The sequence below is a fragment of the Podarcis erhardii genome (assembly GCF_964252035.2).
Source record: "Podarcis erhardii genome assembly, chromosome: 9".
Lineage (NCBI taxonomy): Eukaryota > Metazoa > Chordata > Lepidosauria > Squamata > Lacertidae > Podarcis > Podarcis erhardii.
Genome location: NC_138512.1, coordinates 12,670,092 through 12,688,981, shown reverse-complemented (window position 1 = coordinate 12,688,981; position 18,890 = coordinate 12,670,092). Strand labels below are relative to the sequence as shown.

At 44.6% G+C, this 18,890-nt stretch overlaps 1 long non-coding RNA gene across 1 annotated transcript in view; it reads right to left on the bottom strand.

The window, feature by feature from the left end:
* LOC309350029 overlaps nucleotides 1-2,748 on the bottom strand; it is a 36,704-nt gene extending 33,956 nt beyond the window's left edge. Inside the window, exon 1 of the long non-coding RNA XR_014160269.1 lies at nucleotides 2,438-2,748. This is a non-coding gene — a long non-coding RNA (uncharacterized lncRNA). The remainder of the gene's footprint in view (nucleotides 1-2,437) is intronic.
* Between the last annotated feature and the right edge of the window lie 16,142 nt (nucleotides 2,749-18,890).

The window sequence follows — 18,890 nt, the reverse complement described above, 5'->3', positions numbered from 1 at the left end:
CTGTGTTAGCAGCACCAAAGGGACTTCTCCAGGGCTCATACCTGGGAAGTGTGTCTGGAGGTCCTGAGCTGTTGTCCAAAGGAAAGCAGAGCAATACGTTTGGCACCAGCTTGGCTGCAGGAGTTGCCAGAAGGAGGTGTACAATTCACCATCAAACTGTCTTTCTGGATTTGTGTAGGGTTTACTCCTTAGCCTTTTCGTCTCCGGAAGACATCCCACAAGGCAGCGGAGGTTTAAGAACAGTTTTCCTTCCCCTAGATGAGTAATCTACCCAGGTTGATAAGTCCCACCTACCCCTCACTTCCCTCAACAGCACATTCAGAAACCGCTCTGAATGTTGGAGCCACTACTGGTCTCATCCGCTCAATCCACCAGAGCCTGTCTTTGCATGCAGGGGAAGTCCCTAACTCACCAAGGGTTTGAGACCCATCAGCTACCCTCACCTGGTTTAGCCGGCCAGTCGAAGCCATTTCCTGGGGCAACTGTGCCCCTGAAGGAGTAGGTGCGCAGCCTGGGAGTCATTTTGGACTCACAGCTGTCCATGGAGGCGCAGGTCAATTCTGTGTCCAGGGCAGCTGTTTACCAGCTCCATCTGATACGCAGGCTGAGACCCCATCTGCCCGCAGACTGTCTTGCCAGAGTGGTGCATGCTCTAGATATCTCCCACTTGGACTACTGCAATGCGCTCTACATGAGGCTCCCTTTGAAGGTGACCCAGAAACTACAACTAATTCAAAATGTGGCAGCTAGACCGGTGACTGGGAGCAGCCACCAAGACCACATAACGCTAGTCTTGAAAGACCTACATTGGCTCCCAGTACATTTCTGAGCACAATCAAAGTGTTGGTGCTGACCTTTAAAGCCCTAAACGGTCTCAGCCCAGTATACCTAAAGGAGTGTCTCCACCCCCATCATTCAGCCCGGACACTGAGGTCCAGCGCCAAGGGCCTTCTGGCAGTTCCCTCACTGCGAGAAGCGAAGTTACGGGGAACCAGGCAGAGGGCCTTCTCGGTGGTGGCACCTGCCCTGTGGAACGCCCTCCCACCAGATGTCAAAGGAAAAAACAACTACCAGACTTTTAGAAGACATCTGAAGGCAGCCCTGTTTAGGGAAGCTTTTAATGACTGATGTTTTAATGTACTTTTAATCTTTTGTTGGAAGCCACCCAGAGTGGCTGAGGAAACCCAGCCAGATGGGCAGGGTATATATAATAAATTATTTATTTATTTATTAATTATTATTATTATTATTATTATTGTTGTTGTTGTTGTTGTTGTTGTTGTTGTTGTTGTTGTTGCTGTTATAAGCTGACAGCTTCTCGGAGTCACAGGTAAGAGTTGAGGGCAGGGTGGGAACGAAAGGTGGACAAACTGCCCCAGAAAGAGCGGGATGTGTCCCCCACTATCTCCCCATACACCACATTTTTACCCCACATATATCTGAAATTTCTGTTCTACCCCTTCACTGCCTGATACACTCACTGCTCAGGGCAGCTTATGACAATTTAAAATCACAATACAATAAAAAAAATATACTAAACTACAGAAAATAAAGTAAAAACGAAGAAGAAGCAACTAAGATACACATTAAAAATAATGGGCAACCGTGGCCATCACACCAACTTTATTCAAGTCCCTGAAAAACTATTGCTTGTAATAATAATAATAATAAAAGTTAAAGGCATGCTTTGGACATAAATTTCAATGTATAATTTTAAACTGCCCAAGGGTCTTAGGGGGGAAGACAGGATTCTTCTACAACTGGCCACTGCTCTATATGCAGAAATTGATAGATGATTTTAAGAGCATGGAGCGACACAGGAAAGAAGAATGATTCTCCTGAACAGAGACAGCTGGCTCCCTAGACAAGGACACACAACGGTCATGTTGATCTGCCAACCAAAAAGACTGATATAATAGCATCAGGGGTGGTGTGTACATTTCTCACTCCCCTTAATTGCAAGTTAATACGAAGGCTAATTATGGATGCTTTGTATATGTTAACTGCTTCATAGCTGAAGAGATACATCTTGACACATTAAGTGGGCATGCTTGGCAATGCTAAGCTGCGGTTTATCTTGGCTTGTGCGTAATGATAACAACCCAGGTGTTATACAGGATCGGACCATCTGCATTATATTAATAATAACTTCCCTAAGTGGCGGAGTGTGATTATTGCAGCCATCGTTGAGAGAATTAAAATAAAGGCCATAAAGTGTATTTTCTCTCTATTGAAGGCCGAATATTTTTTTGCCACAGTATTTTCTTGTATTTTGTCACCAGCCCTACCATCATTGTTACGGATGAGCCTTCGGTTGTTTTAGCCAAGGAACCGGGGGTTCTGCTGATTCCTATATATTAATAAGCCCCGTTTCTAGATTCTGCTGTTGGCAGAAAACCACACCATTACGGTACATGCAATGTATTTTCCAGAAAACCCGTAGAATACCGTATTTTTTGCTCTATAAGACTCAGTTTTTCCACTCCTAAAAAGTAAAGGGAAATGTGTGTGCATCTTATGGGGCGAATGCAGGCTGCGCAGCTATCCCAGAAGCCAGAACAGCAAGAGGGATTGCTGCTTTCACTGCGCAGCGATCCCTCTTGCTGTTCTGGCTTTTGATATTCAGAATATTTTTTTTCTTGTTTTCCTCCTCCAAAAACTAGGTGCGTCTTGTGGTCTGGTGCATCTTATAGAGCAAAAAATACGGTAATTTGGACCGTGTTGCGCACCTGGTGATGTCATTAAGTGCCCAATCAGATCCAAAGTCCTTGTCCCAAACCCAGTGAACCTCCAGTCTGCCCATGAGACCCTGGCATGTTGCCTTGACTTCAGGACCAGCCCGACCATCAGGTAGATCTGTGTGTTGTGTTAAGCTAGCCTGCTGCTCTTAGGTACAGTGGCGGGTGCTGTTTTGACTGAATAAAGCTTCAGCTGCCAGGATAAGATCATCCTGATAAGATCATCTCCAAGGAAGAGTCATAGGCTGAATAGCAAAATCAAAACAACCCCCCAATATTTTTTATGATATTCTGCAGTATGTAATTGCTTCTTCTTTTTTGCTGCTATGCCTTCTAATAACTGGAAACATAGAGGAATAATGACATGCAGTCCATAATGACATGCAGAGATTAATGACATGCAGATGGGATACCTGTCCCTTTGCTAACTGGAGTCCCTGTTTGTATCTGCAAGTATTTATTATTATTATTATTATTATTATTATTAAACAAGAAAATGTACAGATGTAAAACCAAGCAGTCCTTTATGAAGGAAACAAATTAGAATGATATCCAGACACCACAGTAACGGGGATAACCATCCGGGTGACCATAGTTCAGTCAATATTGTCCTTTCTGGTGCTGGTTTTGACCTTTAAAGCCCTATGCAGCCTAGGACTCACGTACCTACGGGACCGCCTTTCCTGGTGTGCCCCGCGGAGGACCTCTAGGTCCATAAATAACAACACTTTGGAGGTCCCAAGCCTCAAGGAGGTTAGATTGGTTTCAACAAGGGCCAGGGCCTTTTCAGCACTGGCCCTGACGTGGTGGAATGCTCTGTCACAAGAGACTAGGGCCCTGTGGGACTTGACACCTTTCTGCAGGGCCTGCAAGACAGAGCTGTTCTGCCTGGCCTTTGGTTTGGACTCAGTCTGACCCTTATGTTTCCCTCCCATTATGGTCTTGATTTATCGGCTACTTTTAAAATGAGGTTGCATTTTAAATTGCATTTTAACCTGTATTTTAAATTGCCCCCCCATTATGTTTTTACTGTGATTTTATTGGTGTTAGCCGCCCTGAGCCTGGCTCTGGCCAGGGAGGGCGGGGTATAAATAAAAATTATTATTATTATTATTATTATTATTATTATTATTATTATTATTCCTCATCTTGGCTGCTTTCCTCCACAGAATGATCATGCAGAAAGAATAAATGGGTCTAAAAATCAGAAGTTGATTGTATCTGGAGACAGGTTGGTTAAGACTGGTTCGCAAAATAACACAAAGGTGGGGGGGAGATGCTGCCAAGGTTGTGGGTTTGATTCCCCATACCTGCATATTCCTGCATTGCAGCGGGTTGGACTAGATGACCCTCGGGGTCCCTTCCAATTCTACAATTCAAGGGAGAAAGAGAGAGTGTAGGGAGGATCTGACATAACAAGAAATGCATAAAACCCACTGAAAGTAGGCAGCTTTCAGGAAATGAGCTCCATATCTTCTCATAAGTTCCCTGAACGGTGTTGTGCTCGAGTAGACTTTGAAATGATGACTGTTACAGGGTTTTCGCAGACAATGCTTAAATTAGCTTTTGCATGCCATTGGTTTTGATAAGGGGTGTTAAACTTTGGTCCTAGTCAGAAAACCGAGGGAAAGCACCGCTTGTAGAATTTGTCAGAAATGAGAGAGATTCCAAACATTGCAATGTCGGGTCTTTGCAGAAATACAAAATAACAATTACTTGGATAACAGCTGCTCAGAGTTTTTCTGGAGGATACAGTTGTAAGATTAAAAGAAGACTCAAAGTACCTTCTTTCAAGACACGGTGTCAGCCTGTCATCTCAGCTGACATGACAGACATACCATAAAATCAAATGGATGCTGGGCCTGGCTCATACTAATCCAACATACCGAGTCAAGTACATTTCCTCTGCAGCTTTCATTAAAACTTACCTGTGTTGTACCATCACCATTCAGCGCATCAACCAATATTGTGGAGATGTATCTTTGGCAAGGTACCACGCGGGTGGCGCTGTGGTCTAAACCACAGAGCCTAGGGCTTGCCAATCAGAAGGTCGGCGGTTCGAATCCCTGCGATGGGGTGAGCTCCCGTTGTTCGATCCCTGCTCCTGCCAACCTAGCAGTTTGAAAGCACGTCAAAGTGCAAGTAGATAAATAGGTACCACTCTGGCGGCAAGGTAAACGGCATTTCCATGTGCTGTTCTGGCTTGCCAGAAGTGGCTTAGTCATGCTGGAAGCTGTCTGTGGACAAACGCCGGCTCCCTCAACCAGTAAAGCGAGATGAGCGCCGCAACCCCAGAGTCGTTCGTGGCTGGACTTAACTGTCAGGGGTCCCTTTACCTTTACCTTTGGCAAAGTGCCATACCTCATGTTATGTCTGCTTCATGTTACGTTCTTTCAGGTTACGTCCTGCGGCAACCTGGAAGTACCAAAAAGGGTTACTTCTGGGTTTTGCCGCTCACGCATGTGCAGAAGCACAAAATAACATAACACACATGCGCAGAAGCGGCGAATCACAACCCACACATGTGCCGACGCACTGCTGCGGGTTGCGTTCTTTTCATGTTGTGAACAGGCCTCCGGAACGGATCTTGTTCGCAACCAGAGGTACCACTGTACTTGTCAGGTGTACGTCTGGCCCAAGGCAGCTGCATCTGTTCACAGAGGAAAGTATGCTTAAGCCTCATTGATTTCAATTGAACCTAACATGCGCAAAACTGTGAAAGTTGATAGCGGCCTTTGCATGTGCTGTACATTGTCTATGGTTTCAGTCAATATTTCACTTTTCATGATCATTAAGGGAAACTGAGGGGGGGGGGAGAGAGATACAAGGGTGGGCCGGGGAGAAGACGAAACGCAAACCCAATCCTGCCCATGCAATCAAAATAACTTTGATCAATAGGTCTATTCACAGCCTCGCTTTATTTTGTTAGCTGCTTTCGAACAAATAAAGAATTGTTCCGTGATTTCTTTCCAAAGCTGAAATCCACCTTCCGTGAGCAAGATGAAAAGCTAATTTTCTTGAAGTTTAACATATTTGTGTAAGCGTGTCAGGTAAAATAAATGACATTGATATTCAGCGAGAAGGTAGGTGGCACCAGCTACAAAACTCTCTTTTTCATCTTACTGGAACATTAACTTATGCTCCTGAGGGCTGTGCAGCGTGAAAAAAGGGAAAGCACAAAACTTATAGATGATTTATCACGGCTTTCACCCCATGTATCATGCTCTTTCCCCCAAAATTTTCTGTACCGAGGAATAAACCAAAATAATTTCCCCTTTCCCCCTTTACTTTTACAAACTGTGCTTACTCAGAGCCGTTTATTCAAATGGACTAGGTACAACATTAGACCCTCCCCCAACTGTGTAGCTTGGCTTGCTTTTTTGAGTCCTCTGGAATGATTTTATCTGTACTGCTTGTGGTACATTTCCATTCAGATGGGCCTGAGGCATGGGCGTAGCCAAGGGGGGCAGGGAGGGACAGCTGCCCCCCCAATAGAAAAAAATAAAATAAAGAGTTAACTGAGAAACTGAGATTCTGCCCCCCCCCCCACAAAAGGCCTACACCCATGGCCTGAGGAACATTTTTTTCAGATTCCAGTACTGAGAAGGGACAACAATCGTACCTACAAGCCAACTTGTAGATATTCATTCAATGTTAAATTGTATAAGGAAAAAGGGTGGGATATTTTGTTCCATTTACTATTTTATACTTTGTAATATTCTGAACAATAGCTATGTTCTTTTTTTCTTTTTCTTTTTTGCAGTACAGCAGTATTTTATTTTCCAAGGGAGAATCCCATGTGCTCTGTGTGTTTGAAACTACTGACAGTCATGAGTCATTACAGTCATGAGAAACATATCATCCTTATTCCCCCCCCCCCAATTTCTCCTCCCTCCCCCCACAGACTCTTTTACCATTTGCCGGCCTGGGCTCCTTTAGAAGGAATGACAGGATACAAAATTCAACAAACAAACAAAATGTCACCCCGAGCTGGGGACTGAGCTAGCTAGCCGTTCAGTCCTAGGAAAAGTAAAAAAAAAAAAAAGTATGCTTGTAGTACCGGTGTTAAACAGGGCTGAGTGGGAAGGTTTAATAAATGGATTTCAGAACAGTGTTAAGCTTGAAAACGGAACAGAACAATGTCTCCCAGCAGAAAGACATTTGACCTGGCAAACATTCGGCACTGCTGGCTTAATTATTCATGGAAAGGCAAAAGGCGCAGATTCAAAACCTGACCTTAAAAACAAAAAAACCCCCCAAAATATAAGGCAGGTAGGCAACATTTATATTGGCTGCAATCCCCACAATGCATATATTTCAGGAGTTCCATTTTAAAGTCATTGGGGCTGCCATGGAGTAAAAGGACTGCAGTCAGTACCCATCAAGATCCACAATTGCTTTCCTTGCAAAGATAATCATATTTTGCTCTCATGCAGCACCTTTCAGCTAAGCATTGAAAATCACACTAATTGGTTAAGCAACAATTAAGCAGTTGGTCCCTTCCCTTTCCCGCCCTGACTTGGCCACAGTGATCCATGCGACGGTCATCTCCAGGCTTGACTACTGTAATTCGCTCTATGTAGGGCTGCCCTTGAAGCTGTCCCAGAAACTCCAGCGGGTGCAGAATGCTGCAGCGAGGCTCCTCACGGGGTCTCTGCCATGGGAGCATATTCACCCAGTGCTTTTCCAGCTGCACTGGCTCCCAGTGGAGTACAGAGTCAGATTTAAGGTGCTGCTTTTGACCTTTAAAGCCCTTCATGGCCTAGGACCCTCGTACCTACGGGATCACCTCTCCCGGTATGCCCCATGGAGAGCCTCAAGGTCCATATATAGCAACACCCTAGAGGTCCCAGATCCTAAGGAAGTTAGATTAGCTTCAACCAGAGCCAGGGCCTTTTCAACACTGGCTCCGGCCTGGTGGAACGCTCTGTCTCATGAGACCAGGGCCCTGCGGGATCTGATTTCTTTCCGCAGGGCCTGTAAGACAGAGTTGTTCCGCCTGGCCTTTGGCTTGGAGCCAATGTGATTCCCTCCCTCTCTTTCTTTTTTCCTTTCCTTCTCCTCCTGCAACGAGGCTACATTTAATATTTTAATGTTTCAATATTTTAATGTTGTATTTTAATTTTGTTTTTAAGTTGTAATCATTCAACTTGTTTTTATTATTGCTTGTTAGCTGCCCTGAGCCCAGCCTTGGCTGGGGAGGGCGGGGTATAAATAAAAATTATTATTATTAATTATTTCACCATGTTCTCAAGAACAACTTGTGCCCGGGGACAGAATGAACATTTGGAGAAAGGAGGAAAGTGTTTGTCTTGCTTCACAGGGCAGGGCAGAATTCTTTTCTGTCCTCAAGTAATATTTTTTTACTCATTGAAATCAACGGTCTTCTACCTGCTTAGTGTTCCACTGGTGTTATAAAAGATGCTCTGAGGGCCAGGGCCAATGGGAATACTGCCTTTATCTGGGGTTGCTCTGGGTGCTATCTTACCTGAGGCACCTGAGCCTGCTGTTAAATGAAAAGGTAAAGTCAGAAGCTCAGCTGGGCACTGTGGCTGGCAGGCCATTTTCACATTACTTCCTATGGAATGAATCTTACAAGATTCCTACAAGATGGAATATATTGCTTTGTTGGACTCCTCAGACTTGGATGACACATATCACCCCCCACTCTGTAGGAGCTAATGGCACAGAATTGGCCAACGTCCTTTAAAGAGCAAATATAGGTCCTTGAGGGTGTGAGGCCATCAGAAGGACCCTCGGTGGTGTCTGTAAGCTGCTGAGGTGACAGCTCTCTTGTGTGAGTGAAAAACTTGCCAGCCTACCCTTTCTATGGTGATCTGTCCAGGGTTCTGAAAAGACTCTGGGCTTGTCACAATTGTGCATTATATAGCCTATTTGAATTAGACTGGAGCAGTCCACATCTGCACATATTTGGCTTTATATACAGTATGAGGAGCAACTTTGGGTTTCCCCATTCATTCCCTTTTGCATTTGCCTTCTAATTTGCTGAGTCTATTACACCAGTTGTCCGTATAGTTAAAGCTATGGTTTTCCCCGTAGTGATGTATGGAAGTAAGAGCTGGACCATAAAGAAGGCTGATCGCCGAAGAACTGATGCTTTTGAATTATGGTGCTGGAGGAGACTCTTGACTGCAAGAAGACTGCAAGAAGATCAAACCTATCCATTCTGCAAGAAGATCAAACCTATCCATTCTGAAGGAAATCAGCCTTGAGTGCTCACTGGAAGGACAGATCCTGAAGCTAAGGCTCCAATACTTTGGTCACCTCATGAGAAGAAAAGAGTCCCTGGAAAAGACCCTGATGTTGGGAAAGATGGAGGGCACAAGGAGAAGGGGACGACTGAGGACGAGATGGTTGGACAGTGTTCTCAAAGCTACCAGCATGAGTTTGACCAAACTGCGGGAGGCAGTGGAAGACAGAAGTGCCTGGCATGCTCTGGTCCAGGGGGTCACGAAGAGTCAGACACGACTAAACAACTAAACAACAACAATTACACCAGTTAAGTACTGATGGGCCAGGTGGACAAATAGCAAAAGCACAGTGTCAGGGAATTGCATGTGTGCTTGTGTAGCTTAAACATTTCTTCGCAAATCTAAGGGATCAAATATAATATTTATTTATACCCCACCTTGGCAGGGACTTTCTTCTCTAGCCTCTCACCCTGGAGCCCTCACCAATAGATGGAGACTGCGGTGTGGGGTTGAGCTCCCCTTCCAGGCCTACCTGGCCTGTTCCTCAGCAACATGTAGGACTCTCTTAGAGTGGGGTTTCAGAAGAGGAGAGCAAGCAGGAATGAGACTGTCCTGCTGCAAATGGAAGAGTAATGAAATCCCCTCTATACAAGATTGGATCCAAAAGCTGACAGAATTAGGCAGCCTATCAGAAAAAATAAAGAAGAAATCAAAACAAGATTTTTTTCTCAAAATGGGAGGTTTTCAAAGAATATTTGAAAAATAAATATAGTAGTTTAAATTCTTTTGCAGCATTCGAGGAACTTAAGTACGGTAATAGTTGCAAGGTAGATATAAGAAATTAGATATATTAAGAAAAAGTTTAATTGTGATAAAAGTGTGTACTGGCAATAAGTAATATGAAATCGAAATATGGAGTAGGCGGGAGGTTGGGTCTTTAGTGTTAAGACCAATTTATGTTTTATTGTTTGTTAAGAAAATTATGTGTCTATGGTTATTCCTGTGTGTAATTTGGTACAGTGGTACCTCGAGTTAAGTACCTAATTCATTCCAGAGGTCCGTTCTTAACCTGAAACTGTTCTTAACCTGAAGCACCGCTTTATCTAATGGGGCCTCCTGCTGCCGCCGCACCGCCAGAGCATGATTTCTGTTCTTATCCTGAAGCAAAGTTCTTAACCCAAGATACTATTTCTGGGTTAGTGGAATCTGTATGTATGTAACCCGGAGTCAGCGTATGTAACCTGAAGAGTATGTAACCTGAGGTAACACTGTATTTGTGTGTTTTTTTTTTCTTTTCCTTGCTGTATCAATAAAAAAAATGGCAAAAAAGAGAGACTGTCCTGCTGCATGATGGGAAGTGTATCCTCCGATTCCTCCCTTTCTGCATCTGCGCTCACACTGAGACACTCAGCCTCCAGCCCTGTCCTGAATGGGTCTCCTTCTTCTGACCCCCTTGATCTCTCCAACCTCTTGCTTCCAGCACCATCCAGCTTGTCCATTCCCCAGCCTCTTCCCTGGTGTCTCGCCATCAAGACCCAGGGCCTATGTCCTCATCTTCCCTGTCCTCCCTGGGGGACTCCTGGGTGGTAGGCCCTCACCACTTCTCCTCATCCAGCCAATCCCTGACACAGAGACATAGGATTGGTGGACATGCTCTTTCCTAAGTGGTGTTGTTGTTTAGTCATTTAGTCGTGTCCGACTCTTTGTGACCCCATGGACCAGAGCACGCCAGGCACTCCTGTCTTCCACTGCCTCCCGCAGTTTGGTCAAACTCATGCTGGTAGCTTCGAGAACACTGTCCAACCATCTCGTCCTCCATCGTCCGCTTCTCCTTGTGCCCTCCATCTTTCCCAACATCAGGGTCTTTTCCAGGGAGTCTTCTCTTCTCATGAGGTGGCCCAAGTATTGGAGCCTCAGCTTCAGGATCTGTCAATCCAGTGAGCACTCAGGGCTGATTTCCTTCAGAAAGGTTTGATCTTCTTGCAGTCCATGGGACTCTCAAGAGTCTCCTCCAGCACCATAATTCAAAAGCATCAATTCTCTGGCGATCAGCCTTCTTTATGGTCCAGCTCTCACTTCCATACATCACTACTGGGAAAACCATAGCTTTAACTACACAGACCTTTGTTGGCAAGGTGATGTTTCCTAAGTGTACTTTTGACATTAAAGAGTTAATTCCTCACTCTGGACATCCCTTGCCTGACAGTGCAATGAAACAAGCAATGTCTGAATTGTCCCCAAGTCTCATTCCCGCTAAAGCAAGGTTGACCTTGGCCACGGGTTCCATGTTCACACCCCTTATTTGATCATTGCATGTTGCCAGAATCGCCTTGCTCTTCTGATGCAATTACCTACTCCAGGTTATCCCAATTTAAGTGTGGAGGTATTTATCAACACCTCGGTCCACGCCAGCATCCATTTTCGTCGGGATGGCAGAGGGATTACCTTGCTGGATGCTGTGGGGAGCATTGAGCCATGTAAAGCACCATTCTGTTCATGAACAGAAGGCAGTTGGCAACGTTTGTGGCAGGGAGATAGATGACTCCGAGTGTGGATTCAAAGGGATGCCAAGGAATATGGCTCGGTATCAAAAGTTGGCCATTTCCATCTGGAACTTTTTAGGAGGGGGTCCTTTTGCCAGCTTGCACATTAATGCCAAAAAACAAAGGAAAAAAATCAGCAAATCAACCTGTAGACAGCAGAACAATACAGACAATTGCTATTATATATGCGAAGCAGTGTTGGGTGGGTATATTGGGAGCAGATTAAACACTACCTGTAAATTCATGTAACAAAGGCTTGAAGCTGACAATTATTTTAACGAAGTGTAGCCTTAGGGTGCTGCAGTGCTGCAGTTTTGAGGAGTGGAAAGAAAATGGGTGCTAAAAGGACTGCAAAGTTAAGCACCCCCCCCAACTCCTCCACTCAAAATTACAGAATCATATGTTGTTTCTTCTTCTTTCGAACCTTCTCAGTTCTTAGTTATTTAGTATTAGTGAGGGGGCTGAAAGTATAGCAATTCCCGAGGGTGAGTAAAAATAACACGAGGAACCAGGATTGCAAAAGGAGGGGAAAGAAAAGACTATTGTGACTCCAAGTCTCACAAGGTCCTGGCCAAATGACAGGCTGGTTAAGATGTAACTATGGAGATTGGAAAAGATGTAGATCAGAAGTATCTGCTTTGGCTTTTAAACAAACCATAGTTTTTGTCTGACTTTGGATTACTGTGGATTGGAAACCACATAGTTCCATACAAGCTGGTTAGAATGTACTAAAACCAGTGTCCCATTATGACAGAACCAGATCAGAAGGTTCTATTCAATGAGGAAGGAGTTGGCTGCTTGCAGTTTCTGCGAAAGTTAAAAACAGAAATCCATTTCATTCTTGGGCGTCTTACCTTTTATTTTTGTAACTGAAGTGCGGGTACTATAGGTGGGTCTGATAATAATGTTTGGTTTAATATTTGAGGGTCTAGTTGCATCTTTCAGATTAACTGTAATCATTTTACAGAAAGACTTGAGTTTATGTAGTTGATCCGATGCTGGCTGGACCATTCTCTTTTTTTAAAAAATATTTTTTATTAACCGACCAATCAAATCAAATCAAATCACATCACATCACATAAATTCTGAATTACAAAGTCGAATTTTAAATTTTTGTTGAGGGACCCATATTTCAGGTTCCGAGGAGGGATTCCGATCATCTTCTTGCTACTGCATTAATATCCAATCAGTCCAAATAATGTTCATAATTCTATCCAGTCTTATCTTGCTGTTTCCACATCTCATCTTGTTCATATATTTTTTCTTTTTTTCTTTATGATCTCTTCTGATAATCTCCTTAAGCAGATAACCACCAGTTATAATCCCGTGTGAATTTGCTGGCTGGACCATTCTCGATTCTAGACTACACAGCCACATAGAGCCAGTATTGCTCGGGTTATGAAATTTGCTTCAGGATGAGAACAGAAATTGTGCGGCGGCGGGGGGAGGCCCCATTAGCTAAAGTGGTGCTTCAGGTTAAGAACAGTTTCAGGTTAAGAACGGACCTCCAGAATGAATTAAGTTCTTAACCCAAGGTACCACTGTATTAATGTGCAGTGTAATCTTATATGTGTTTACTCAATAAGTCCCACTGTTCTTAACAGTTCCTGGTGCCTATAAGATTCCAGCCTAAGCTTAAGAATAGAAAGAATCCTTCTACCCTGTTCTGTAAAATATAGTAATTTGAAGTTATGTTTCTATCTCCATCATTAGACAACTGGGCCAAAACAAACAAGATGAATTTTAACAGGGAGAAATGTAAAGTATTGCACTTGGGCAAAAAAAATGAGAGGCACAAATACAAGATGGGTGACACCTGTGAAAAGGATGTACATGTGAAAAGGATCTAGGAGTCTTGGTTGACTACAAACTTGACATGAGCCAACAGTGTGACGCGGCAGCTAAAAAAGCCAATGCAATTCTGGGCTGCATCAATAGGAGTATAGCATCTAGATCAAGGGAAGTAATAGTGCCACTGTTTTCTGCTCTGGTCAGACCTCACCTGGAGTACTGTGTCCAGTTTTGGGCACCACAGTTCAAGAAGGATACTGACAAACTGGAACGTGTCCAGAGGAGGGCAACCAAAATGGTCAAAGGCCTGGAAACGATGCCTTATGAGGAATGGCTAAGGGAGCTGGGCATTTTTAGCCTGGAGAAGAGGAGGTTAAGGGGTGATATGATAGCCATGTGCAAATATATAAAAGGATGTCACATAGAGGAGGGAGAAAGGTTGTTTTCTGCTGCTCCAGAGAAGCGGACACGGAGCAATGGCTCCAAACTACAAGAAAGAAGATTCCACCTAAACATTAGGAAGAACTTCCTGACAGTAAGAGCTGTTTGACAGTGGAATTTGCTGCCAAGGAGTGTGGTGGAGTCTCCTTCTTTGGAGGTCTTTAAGCAGAGGCTTGACAACCATATGTCAGGAGTGCTCTGATGGTGTTTCCTGCTTGGCAGGGGGTTGGACTCGATGGCCCTTGTGGTCTCTTCCAACTCTATGATTCTATGATTAAGGAGTTGGAATTGGAGTGCAATGTAAACACAGGGTTTTTGAATAAGGAAATTGTGCTCGTTTGAGGAGTACCAGAGATGTACATGAGAGGTAGGTGCAAGAACAGCAGGGCTGGTCCTACCATTAGGTAGAGTGAAGCAATTGCCTCAGGCTGGCCCCGACATCAAAATGCTTTGGGTTGGTCCTACTTTTTTGTCATTAAGTTGGCCTGCCCTGTGCTTGCACAAGCAAACTAGTCATCTGAATATATGTAGTCCTGCTTCGACTACTGCAATGCGCTCTACGTGGGCCTACCTTTGAAGGTGACCCAGAAACTGCAACTAATTAAGAATAGATTGGTGACTGGGAGTGGCCGCTGGGACCACATAACACCGGTCCTGAGAGATCTGCATTGGCTCCCAGTACGTTTCCGAGCCCAATTCAAAGTGTTGGTGCTGACCTTTAAAGCCCTAAATGGCCTCGGTCCAGGACATCTGAAGGAGCGTCTCCACCCCCATCGTTCAGCCCGGGCACTGAGATCCAACACCAAGGGCCTTCTGGCGGTTCCCTCATTGCGAGAAGTGAGGTTACAGGGAACCAGACAGAGGTTACAGGGAACCTCGGTAGTGGTGCCCACCCTGTGGAACGTCCTCTCAGCAGATGAGAAGGAAATAAGCAGCTATCTTCTTTTTAAAAGACACCTGAAGACAGCCCTGTTTAGGGAAGTTTTTAATGTCTGATGTTTTAATGTACTTTTAATCTTTTGTTGGAAGCCGCCCAGAGTGGCTGGGGAAAGCCCTGTTTAGGGAAGTTTTTTAATATTTAGTGCTGTATTGTTTTTAACACTTGATTGGAAGCCGCCCAGAGTGGCTGGGGAAACTCAGCTAGATGGGCGGGGTATAAATAATAAATTAATATTAAATTAATAATAATAATCACTGCAAATCTTTCAGTTTATACATTCAGTAGACTCATGGGATAAAGTTTTTCCTGGATTCTCCCGCATCTGGTTATCATTAAGCCTTTGTACATTTATGTACCCATCCCCGCATCTATCCTTCCCTGCAAACTCTTTCAACATGAAAAAACATGAGAGAAAGTTTAATCCAATCCCCATGCCCCTCTCCCAAACTACTGATCAGTGGGGCGTATACTCTGTTATAAAGGATTGCGTACATTCAACTCTGGTTGCTGGAAGGTTTTGAGGAACTGTGCATGTATTTACACGCCACATCCTATTCTGCACGGGGCGGCAGGAAGGCGGCGAAAAATCAGTAAATAGACCTCTTATTAAAACACGGCACCAATTTGTGTGCTTGCTCACCTGCAACCAAAATGGGCAAAAGGATGAGCTACTCCTGTTCTGCAACTACCTTTCAGTGTGGTAGTGAAGGATGGTTTGCCAAGACCTGCAAAGTGGATAGCCAGCAGGTCCCTTTCTAACAGCCACCACTCCTTCCACGTGTAGAGCTAAGCCAGTGGTTTACAGTGGTACCTCGGGTTAAGAACTTAATTAGTTCTGGAGGTCTGTTCTTAACCTGAAACTGTTCTTAACCTGAAGCACCACTTTAGCTAATGGGGCCTCCCACTGCTGCCGCACCGCTGCTGCACAATTTCTGTTTTCATCCTGAAGCAAAGTTCTTAGCCCGAGGTACTATTTCTGGGTTAGCAGAGTCTGTAACCTGAAGCGTCTGTAACCTGAAGCATATGTAACCCGAGGTACCACTGTATAGTGAATTAGAAACTGAGCAGCTGATCAGAAGGTCTTCATCCCTCTCATCTCCACTTCCTTTGATGCTTCTGCAGCCACTTCTTGCTCTAAGGCATGAGTAGGCAAACTAAGGCCCGGGGACTAAATCTGGTCCAATCGCCTTCTAAATCTGGCCGGTGGACGGTCCAGGAATCAGCATGTTTTTACATGAGTAGAATGTGCGCTTTTATTTAAAACGCATCTCTGGATTATTTGTGGGGCATAGGAATTCGTTCATTTTTTTTCTTCCAAAATATAGTCCGGCCCCCACAACGTCTGAGGGACAGTGGACTGGCCCCCTGCTGAAAGAAGAAGAAGAAGAGTTTGGATTTGATATCCCGCTTTATCACTACCCGAAGGAGTCTCAAAGCGGCTAACATTCTCCTTTCCCTTCCTCCCCCACAACAAACACTCTGTGAGGTGAGTGGGGCTGAGAGACTTCAGAGAAGTATGACTAGCCCAAGGTCACCCAGCAGATGCATGTGGAGGAGCGGGGAAGCGAACCCGGTTCACCAGATTACGAATCTACCGCTCTTAACCACTACACCACGCTGAAAAAGTTTGCTGACCCCTGCTCTAAGGACCATAACTTGTGATCAGTACTGTACCGCCACTGTGAAAAAAACCACTCCTCCTTTGACTTTCTTTTTGTACAACAGCACACACGGTCTTCCCTGTTCCCCTGGGATCCCCATCCCTCCGGATGTCAATAGGTTGAATTTTAATACGATGGGACTAGGAGTCTTGAAGTCTGAGCCTAAAAGCTCTCAAGCCCCTCACAGGGGGTCTTAACAGGCTTGTGCCTGTCAAATAGGAAGTGGATCTAGGCTTAAGTTGCTGCCCTCTAGGAAGTGCTGAGACAGTCCTAATTATAGCTGTGCAAATAGCATTGATATAATATCTGAAATAAATGGATACAGCAAAAAAGAAAAGTCCTGAGATCTGTATTTCCTTACAGCCATGTGATTATGAGCTGGCTGCGTCGGGAAGGTGGGGGAGGATAAAGGACTTGGATTATACAGCATGTGGTGGGGGAAAGTCTTTGCTGACATTGGCAGAGTATATTGTGTTGTGCCAGCATTGTTAGGGGGAGCTTCTGAGAGTGAGAACATTGCAAAGTAATGAACTTTGGAGCGCCGTCGCAAAAAAAGATTACATGCATGTATGCATAAAGAGGGAAGGATGGCAGAAAGACTATAGCTGTGTGCTGTGAAATTAATGTACACTTATTATATATATATAAAAAATCAACCCTCTTTTTAAAATGCTCTTCCTGTGCTTTCCAAGAGCAAAGCAGCTGGCAGAGCATAAGAGCCTGACAATATTCCATTGGGGCAAAAATAAAATGGCATAGTTGCCCCATAGCATGGTGGAACTGCAACAATAACCTGTGGATACTGTCTAATTGGGATGCGGGTGGCGCTGTGGGTTAAACCACAGAGCCTAGGACTTGCCAATCAGAAGGTCAACGGTTCAAATCCCCGCGATGGGGTGAGCTCCCATTGCTCAGTCCCAGCTCCTGCCAACCTAGCAGTTCGAAAGCACGTCAGGGGTCCCTTTACCCTTTACCTTAGCCTAATCATAATGCTAGCTGAATCCATATCACCATTTGCTAAAGTCAAAACCAGTTATGGGTGATCTTTTAGGGCAATTACTGTGGCTGCAGAGAGACATATCAGGTATCCAATCAGCACTCCAATACGAAGCACTCCTGGGAATAGACTTCACTGGGAGTTACGTCTTGGTAAACATTCATATTTCTTTCTTTATTTTTGTTTACAGCATTGGACTTTCCTTTCGCTTCCAGGCATATCTGCAACTGAGCGACCTTTCGGCTTTGGCCCAGCCACTTCATCAGCTCTGAATCTACTTGTATTTGTCCTCCGCTCTTCCTCAGTAGCATGTTGGACACCTTCCGACCTGAGGGGCTCATCTTCCAGAGCTGGACCATAAAGAAGGCTGATCGCCAAAGAATTGATGCTTTTGAATTGTAGTGCTGGAGGAGACTCTTGAGACTGCAAGAAGATCAAACCTATCCATTCTGAAGGAAATCAGCCCTGAGTGCTCACTGGAAGGACAGATCCTGAAGCTAAGGCTCCAATACTTTGGCCACCTCATGAGAAGAGAAGACTCACTGGAAAATACCCTGATTTTCGGAATGATGGAGGGCACAAGGAGAAGGGGACGACAGAGGACGAGATGGATGGACAGTGTTCTCGAAGCTACCAGCATGAGTTTGACGAAACTATGGGAGGCAGTGGAAGACAGGAGTGCCTGGCGTGCTCTGGTCCATGGGGTCACGAAGAGTCGGACACGGCTAAACAACTAAACAACAAGACATTCATAGGACTGTGCTGGGAAGCACAGAAAGAGATACACAGGGGGAAATATAATTCTGACAGGGTGTCTTTCAAGCTTTCATAGCTATTAACTGTATGTGACTAGAGTACTTCAGGTGACCATGAAGATGGATAAGAGGCACTTAAGAGACTGTCTCTTTAGGTCTGATGCAGAAAGGGATCTAACCATGATTGCTTTTACCAAGAGCTCACTATGGTTCCCACTTATCAAAACGGAGCATGCCCAAGCCAGATACCTGACAAAGCTCCCACTTGCAGTACTAAGAATCGCTTTTACAGAACTACGATTCTAATCGATGCCCTTGGCGGGTGTTGGATGGACGGTACGACAAAGTACATTACGAAGAGAGACTCTGTCTGTGTGGACAACCCTGCGTCGAGGACCTGTGTCATTATTTATTGCAGTGCCCGTTATATATAGACCCAAGAGACTGAGACTGAATTATAAAACCCCTGTTTATGAATGGACCACATCTGAATAGGGGGGAAAGGGTGAAATGGCTGCTGAGTGATACTGACAACTTGGTTACTTATAAAGTAGCACTCTGTGTGCTGGCAGCTAAGAAGATCAGGAGGAAAGAACTAGATAAAATAGCGGTCAACTGCAAAGGGGTTTCGGATATTTAATTTGGCACATCTTACCTGAGAATCTTCTGCTATTCTATTCTATTTAATGCAACAAATAATTTTAGTAGCCGTGACTGTGGTTTTGTTGTATGTGTGGTGCCCGATGACTTTTATGGGTCCCCCCCCCCTTCTGAATGATGCCATGGCCTATGGCTAGTGCAATAAAAAGTTT